The sequence below is a fragment of the Bufo gargarizans genome, chromosome 5, assembly GCF_014858855.1.
Source record: "Bufo gargarizans isolate SCDJY-AF-19 chromosome 5, ASM1485885v1, whole genome shotgun sequence".
Lineage (NCBI taxonomy): Eukaryota > Metazoa > Chordata > Amphibia > Anura > Bufonidae > Bufo > Bufo gargarizans.
The window spans coordinates 82949086-82958006 of NC_058084.1; the positions used below are offsets into that span (position 1 = coordinate 82949086).

An 8921-nucleotide genomic window follows, 5' to 3' on the forward strand; every position below is an offset into this window, starting at 1 on the left:
GTCACAGTTTGATAAGTACTACATTGGGTACATATACTTTTTGATCACTTGGTATTACACTCTTTGTGATGTAAGGCTCATTTGGCACAGTTTTTATTTATTACTTTTTAACGGTGTTCACCTGACGGGGTAGATCATGGGATATTTTTATACAGCAGGTTGTTACAGATGCGGTGATACCTAGATTCAAATCTTTTTTATATTTATTTTGGTTTTACACAATAAAAGCATTTTTGAAAACACAAAATCATGTTTCTGTGCTTCCATTTTCTTAAACCATATTTTTTATATTTTGCTGCCGATTGTTTTATGTAGGGGCTCATTTTTTTTCAGAATGAGGAATTAGTATGCTTTCGGGGTACACATGATTTTATCTTTTTTTTTTATGGTGTTCACTTCACGGGGTGGACCATGTGATATTTTTATAGACCCGGTTTGTTTTGTTTATGTTTTTTTTCTATTTTTTACATCTTTATATGTCTTTTTTTAATGGAAAAGGGGCATTTTATTAATTTTTTTAATTGAAACTTTTTTTATTGTTAAAAGACACTTTTATTTCACTTTTTTATTTTTGTCCCTGAGGTAAGAATTTAAACATCCCCCCATGCCAAATTCTCAACCTAAGCCATTCCATTAAACCTCCAGACCTTCAATCAGACCCCCATCAGACTTCCAGACTCCCAATGAGACCTCCAGACCCCCCATATCAGACCTCAGATCAGACTTAAAAATAAATAAAGTAACTTACCTCTCCTCCTCCGCTGCCACTCTCCAGGTCCGGCAGTTTCCCGACTCTCTTCTCAGGGCCCTCCTGTAGCGTCAGGTCAGAGTGCACTCTGTATGTCCTGACACTGCCGGCAGCTAGGACACAGCAGCGCAAGCCCTGAGAAGAGCAAGCAGAAAGAGGGGGTAAAAACTGTACAGCGCTTCACTCACCTGCCTCCTGCATACTAGTGAGCGCTTCCATTATGGAAGCGCTCACTATTATTCCCTTATAATATGCACTGTGCAGCGGACTACTGGTAACATGGGCCAGGGGTCTCTTCTACAGGTGTTATGTGAGGTTTTTAAAGTTTTTTTCATGACTCCAGTTGCATTTCAGCAACGAGGAACTAGGTCCCCCTATGTAGAAGTGGTATAAGAGTTGCCTATGGTGTCCCTTGAGGTGCGGCTTTGCACTTGTCACGGTGCTCCTACCTGGATATCTGAAACCCCAAGCATGGTCGCCGCAGCAGAGATAATAGGGTGAATAGTTGAGGGATTTGCAGAATGAATTGAGTCCAGACTTTTATTGGAGTTAAAACAGCTTTACTTGAATAAACGTGCATCAGAGAACAATCTTCAAACTTAATCTTGGTTATCAGCTGATTTTGGTATAAGTTCCGACAGGCAAACACATTCAGCTCTGCCACATCTGTACTCTTTCAGCTCTGCTATGCTGGCTGGATTAAATAGGAACTTTTCCTCTCTACTTTCTGCTGTAGGCAGAGATCCCTGGGCGCCACTCTACAAGTCCAGATAGTTAGCTTACAGTGTTCGGATCCATGAAAGGTCCTCTTTAAGGCTGCACGCTAGGCCTTAGGATCCAAATAACCTTGGCGCAACACAAGGTTCTGAAACATATACACATTAGGAGGACAAAGCAAAGCACTCCAATCTCTCCAAACCCAAAATAGGAGCGGGTCACCCTTGACGGTCTTAGATCTCCTTGTGACGTAACCACTTGGTTCCCCCTGTGTCGCACTAGACCTAAGCTTTGCTCTGAAAGAGAATACACAAAGGGCAATAGCTGTAAATTCAAAAGGTTAGTGCAAATTAAAGTGCACCGAACCTTAACCCTAAGTGCAACCAAAGTTCTTTGCAATCCATTGTAATTGTTTGTAATCCAAATGAGGTAATAACGGTATTTGTAATTCACATAAGGCACAAAGTCATTTGTAATCCACGTGGGTAAGAAAGTAGCAGCACAGGTCATGAGAATCATTTGCAAAGGGCTCCCCAAATAACCTGAAAAGAGGGGAAAAATAAAGGAAAATGGGCGCAATCCATGCGCAACTGGGATAAGAATGCTGATGATGGGGGGAGTCCTAACTGAGCATGATCATCCAGGTGAGGGCAGAACCAGGGCTAAAATCAAGAAACACATTAAAAAACAAGCCAACAGGCCCTCACCCTTCAGATGCTGTCCATGGAGTGGCTCCCGAAGTCAGTAGTCCTTTCAATTGGACATGTAGAGAAGGTCCAGCTCTTTAGAGGAGGGACTTGATGTCCTCATCGCTGCTGGAGCTGCTGCTAAGCTGGATGAGAGGTTTATCCTGCCTCTGGTAGCTCATTCTTACTTCAACAGTGGTGCTTTGGCGACACCTACTGTCACTTCTTGGTAAGGTGGTGGTGCTCTTTATAGCTGCCATGACCTTCTGCTTAATTGGAGCGGATGCTCTAGCCAGAGCATGATCAGTCAGAACCTCCGGCTGCAATGGGACCAGTACCTGGACCTCCTCTCACTATGACCTGATGGATAGCTCCAGCTGTACACATTTCACAAATTGTGGACGAGATTGCCAGGGCAGCTGGTAGGTTACTTGAGTCGGGCTATAAACCAGGGTGGATGGTGATCCACTTCCTATCCACTGGTAAATGGTTGGAGGTTCGGGCAGTCCAGGTATTAGGAGCTCTGGTTCTCGTGTTTCCCGATACCCCAGCATGTCACTCTCCTTTTCTTGCAAATGACCAGGACGTCCCCAGGCAGCTGGATCCTACTGCCAGGGCTCTGGAGCGGACACGGGGACCATTGGCTTCATTAACAGGCTCACCCCAGTGGCGAAGAGGCCTTTAGGGGACAGCATAGGGGTGTACTCCACCTGCTCTCCCTTATATAAGTTATGGCGGGCCTGTGGCAGGTACGGCCTATTGACTGAACGGCAGATTACAAAAAGCTCCATTCCCCAACGGTCATCCTGGATAAACCCCTTGGTCGATGTTAAACCACAACACGTTCCGGTCATCTTCTCCCGCAGTGGGTCATGGGAAAGAGGTCAATCTAATACTCTGAGGACCCAGTCCTTGACGGCCTTCCGGTAATTCCAGGCACTGGTGGCATGGGCCATCATTTTCCGAGGAACCATCAAATTAAAAGCATCGCCATCCACGTTCCTTCTGGGTGGCTCATTTCTGCTGGGCGGCTCACTTCTCGCTGGGCGGTGGAGTGGAGTCTCCGGCCACCTTCTCCGCGCCAGCAGGTGAGGGGACTTTCGGGCTTCTCTGTCCCAGCTCCCCGAACAAGTAGCTGAAGACGAATCTCTGCATCAATTTTGGTGTCACAAACAGGATTCGGACAGTGCCGAAGGTGAAGGTGGAACCCAGTTGTAGGAATGCCAGAGTGGTGTAAGGGTTGCCTATGGTGTCCCTTTAGGTGTGGATTTGCACTTTTCATGGTGCTCCTACCTGGATATCCGGAACCCCAAGCGTGGTCGTCCATGGCAGGGATAATAGTTGAGGGATTTGCAGAATGAATTGAGTCCAGACGTTTATTGGAGTTGAAACAACTCTACTTGAATAAACTTGCATCAGAGAACAATCTTCCAACTTTTTCTTATCAGCAGATTTTGGCATAAGTTCCGGCAGGCAAACATATTCAGCTCTGCTACATCTGCACTCTTTCAGCTCTGATATGCTGGATGGATTAAATAGGAACTTTTTCTCTCTACTTTCTGCTGTAGGCTGCAACTTAGCTTTATGTAGTCTGACTCTGTCTTTGTCTGGATCTGTATCTTTGTATTTATCTCTGTCTTTATTCAGGGAATCTTTCTTCCTGACTCTGGAGGCACTCAGCTTAGGCCTCTGGACCAAGCAGAGAGGCTCTGCTGGCTGGCACACAGCCTTCCTCTTACAGGGGGCACTCTAAACTGAACTACTGCAGGCTCGTCCAACAGAGGCGAGGGCCTGCTGCTTCCCCAAAAAGGGGGTAAGCTAGACTGACTCTCACTAACTAAAACTCCTCCCTCTCTAGAGAGGACCAGAATGGATAGACAAGTTCCACTCTAGAAAAACTAGCTCTGCCAAGATTGCCGCCATCTGCTGGTGAACCAGGCACATTGCACTTTAACATAACATTTTCATAGAATCTCAATACACATTATGCAGGACATGGTAATAAATGCATATGATGAAACAGGATCAACCATAGGATGAAAAAAGGTGGTAATGCCCCCTAGTGGGGTGTTACACACTGCATCTTATAAAGTTAAATATTCAGCGCCATTGGCAAGTGAGGCCCCCTGGGCTCCCTTGGCCTATGGGCCCGGTCGCAACCGCGACTGCTGCGACCGCTATAGCTACGGCAGTGGTCTGATCCCTGCTTCAATGCAGTAGAATACATCTCTATTGTACTGCATTGACTATCAGTGTATTACACAGTGTTGGTCACCGATGCTGCTGATGAAGACACCATGTGTGGGGCAGGGGAAGAACCGCAGGACAAGAATGCCCATCCTGGAGCGCCAAGTGCCTGCAGTTTAGGGCAAGTATTCTCATCCTAGTTCCTTAAGGTGTGAAAGGGATTCTGTCACCTCGTTTTAGCCTATAGAGATGCGGACATGCACGGCTAGATCGCCGATAGCATGTCCGCAATACACCTGTCCCATAGCACTGTGTCCTTTTATTGTGTTTAAAAAATGATTTTAGAGATGTGTAAATTAGCCTGGTAAGGATCCCAGCACCGCCTGCGTCCTCCGAATCTCCTCCTTGCTCACAGTTAGATCGCCGTAATCTCGCGATGCGCGAGCTCGCGCATGCGCAGTGCCGGTATAGTGTTCCTTCCCTGTGCTGGCATCAGCCTCAGGGAAGGAACTGCGCATACGCGAGCTCCCGCATTGCGAGATTACGGCGATCTAACTGTGAGCAAGGAGGAGATTCGGAGGACGCAGGCGGTGCTGGGCTCCTTCACAGGGGGGCGTGGCTGGGCACGAAGAAGGTTAGTGCAGCCCCTTGGGATCCTTACCAGGCTCATTTACATATCTCTAAAATAATTTTTTAAACACAATAAAAAAGGCACAGCGCTATGGGACAGGTATATTGCGGGCATGCTAGCGACGATCTAGCCGTGCATGTCCGCAGCTCTATAGGCTAAAACGAGGTGACAGAATCCCTTGAATGTGACTCCGAATACACAAGATGTAAATAAAAAGCTCAGTGGATACCCATGTGGAGGTAAATTGCACGCCATGCAAGTAGAGCCTCATGTGTATAACACAACACAAGTTGCGGTATCCTCTGGGGATAATGCCATATAGTCACCACTTACATACCTTAATAAGAATTCATTAGACATTAGCATGTGCTTACTTCATGACACAGTATTGGGACCTGCATGAAACAAACCATGATGGCCACGGGAAGTGACGCAAGACACTTTAGACATGAATTTAAATAATAAGTGACTGAAATACAAATAAATTAATAATAAAAATAATTCTGAAAATTGTCAAAACTAGAGAAGACCAAACTTTTTGAGATTCGCAATTATGACTAATTTGGCAGATTTTTCAAAAAACTGTCTTTGTTTCCCATAGCAACCAATCACAATGCAGCTTTCATTTTTCAGGAACACTATGAGGAATGAAAGCTGTGCTGTGATTGGGCAAGACACTTTCTTTTGAACAGTTTTCATAAATCTCCTCCTCTGTGTCCATAGAGACAAGCTATGACATCACAAGTATAACGTGTAATGTCACTGGTTCTGGTTCCAAATGCTCCGGTTTAGCAGAAAGCTGTTAGTTCTCTGCTTACTGAGCGCGTGCACACTGCTGACATTTACTGTCCGTGTGACTGTGGAGATTGGATTTTTTTCTTAGGTAAGATAATTTCATATAACAATATAATTATAGTAATGTATACAGTGTGTATATAGCAGTGGACTGTATAGACAGACGTTGTGTTTGTGACCCCAGGACCTGCTGACATGCCGCTACTAAAGACCATCAGGAGCGCCGAACCCCCATGGAGGGTCTGGGATAGAAAAGCCCAGAAATCAGGCCTGAGAAGCACCGTGTACAGCGTCAATGGAGACGAGTACACCGGAGAATGGATGAATAACCTGAGGCATGGTAAGACTGGAAATACACATCACTGTATAGCGGACAGACGGATACAGGCGAATGTCATCTCTTAAAGGAGAACTCCCCATTGGGTTGTACTAGGAAAGGTACCTGGTGCTGACCAAGTATGAAGTGTTGGTCTATCTGTCTATTTTATTTTTAACTTCCTAAATACCTAACGGCTAAACTGGTGGGAGATGGAGACATAAGACGGAGCCTGGTGGTAAACAACATGGGCGGTTTTATTGCCAGGTGCACAGACATGAAGATTTCTACCGGATCCAACTCTGAAGCAGACAACATACAACTGTCCATGCGAGATACATGTAGAGTCCAGATTTATGCCGCCACCTGCAGTGATTGGCCTTGGGCCTTAATTATCGTCATTGCAAATGACAGCTTCACTGTAAACTGTAATGTCAAAAGGATCCCACTCAAGTCAGGAAGATCCACTGGCCGATGCCTCCCCTCTTCAAGAATTAGGACTGAAAACTTTAATATGACCCCAAAAAAGTATAAGATGTAATGGGGATGATTTATCTAAACTGGTGCAAAAGAGAGGCAGTTGCCCATAGCAACCAATCAGATTAGGACTTTTATTTTTGAAAAGGAAAGTAGAAATCTGATTGGTTGCTATAGGCAACCTCTGACCTGAACCTTCTCATCTAGCATTATCTAGTAATGTGCAAAAAATATAAAAAATAAAAACTGTCAAATTAGAAGCATTAGATAATGGAGATTGGTACGGTCTCCATTATCTAAAGCAGGCATCCTCAAACTGCGTCCCTCCAGCTGTTGCAAAACTACAACTCCCAGCATGCCCGAACAGTCTACAGGTATCAGCCTACACCAAGGCATTGTGGGAGTTGTAGTTTTACAACAGCTGGAGGGCCGCAGTTTGAGGATGCCTGATCTAAAGCTTTGATTATTACAAAATTTTAGGTCATTCAACCCGCGGTCAGTCCATATTAAACACATGTGAAACAGGTATAATAGAGCAATAGAAAAGGCCCCCACTAAAGTCAGGAAGATCCGCGGGCAGGTGCCTTCCCTCTTCAAGATTTATGGTTGGAAACTTTACAGGGATTCTGTCACCAGGATTATCCCTATAGATCCAATTACATGTTATTGGAGGTCTTCTACGGCATGTCAGAAATATGGAATTATGCAAATTATGACTGCTGTAGCTTTGCAGAAAAAATAGGTCCACATCCATCCCCAAAAAATGCAGATCAGATGTGGACAGAAACTACAGCCGTGTGCATGAGCCCTAACCAGGGTATCAGTTATTCGCCCTGTGTCTGGCTGTTCAAGGAACTCATGAGTCCCAAGACTGATGATGGCTACTGTGTCAGGGACTGCTTCCAGACTGCAGCTGTTTTGGACACCAGGCTCCCTCAGGTCGCAGCTGCTGCGGTGTGTTCCTCACTCCCACATTCCTCATGGGTTGTCCCACTGCCTACAGGCCACACCCCTTACTCTCTACATCGCTGACTGCTCTCCCCCATCATGTCTCCCCAATGCTGTAGCATCATGCACTGAAAGGGACTGACTCAGGACCAATGGGGCGGCTTTGATTTGTTCTGCTGTTGGTCCCTTATTCAGATACTTACCTGTATCTGTTCCAGCACTTTCAGGTGCAGTTCACAGGAAGGTCCTTTAAAATCATACTTGCCAACTTTCCAAAAACACATGGAAGGTTCCTGAAACTTTAACCATATGGCAGAGCATCATCAGTTTTAGCCCTGGCATCCAAATTACATTGAGAGGATGGAGCAATGGACCAGAGCGCTCCATGGCAGAGGGTGCTGTTACGTTTTGGGGGCCTGATTTTGGTGACAAGTGATGTGCCCTAATAAAGGGCCTAATAAATGGGGTCTGGGAAATTTTAAACAATGCGCTGTGTGTCCGTCTATCTCCCGAATCCCTAACTTCAGATGTTACAAAACATATTAGAACAGCCCTGGAATCATTCCCACTCCTCACACAGACTTTATACAGCAGCTGATAGAAGTTACAGATCTTGTGATTTTCAGGTTGGAGGTTGGTCTCCATGGTCGGTCATGCTGCTCTTCAATGTTTTGTAATGATGTTGCAGATAAGTCTAGGTTCACGGTCAATCTGTGGTCACCGAGGTCTGTTGGAGGCCGTTGGCATCTGTCATGTACCAACGGCAAAATGTAAAACCTAGCCCTAACATCATATCATACAAGGGTGTAACTGGTGTCTCTGGGTCTGCTGGACATAAGAATTTTTTCTGCACTATGATTTCTTGGTATATATCCTCTGCTCTGATTGTATTCTTAGAACTGTGTGGTTAGGTTCACACTGAGGTTTTGGAGCAGGTTTTGAGGTACATTTTCCTGCTGGTTTTTCAGTCAAAGGCCGAAGTGGATTTGAAACGAGTGGTAAATGTAAAGGAAGGATTTAGACTTCTCCTTCCTGATGGAGCCACTTCTGGCTTTGGATGAAAAACCTGCAGGAAAATTTGCCTCAAAACCTCCATCCAAGAACTCAGTGTGAACATATCCTAACACACTGTATGATCAGTACAGTCCTGTTTCGCATCATCCATCTGATCCTAGGTGTATATGTATATATGATATGGTCCCGCATTGTTCCTGTAATATCTTTATGCTGTGGTCTCTATGTCTATGTGGATCCCTTTGTGCCTATTAACAGCAAACAAGAATCGTTATGAAGGATCCTGGAAAGATGGAAGAAAGCATGGAGCTGGGATATTCTACTACCTGGACAAGGGCAGAATCTATGATGGATATTGGGTGAAAGATATCCCCAAGTGTGGGACTATGGAGGACATTGACT

At 45.2% G+C, this 8921-nt stretch overlaps 1 pseudogene; it reads left to right on the forward strand.

Moving 5' to 3' along the window:
- Positions 1-8920, forward strand: part of LOC122939310 — a 60666-nt pseudogene extending 51746 nt beyond the window's left edge.
- The last annotated feature ends 1 nt before the right edge of the window (position 8921 follows it).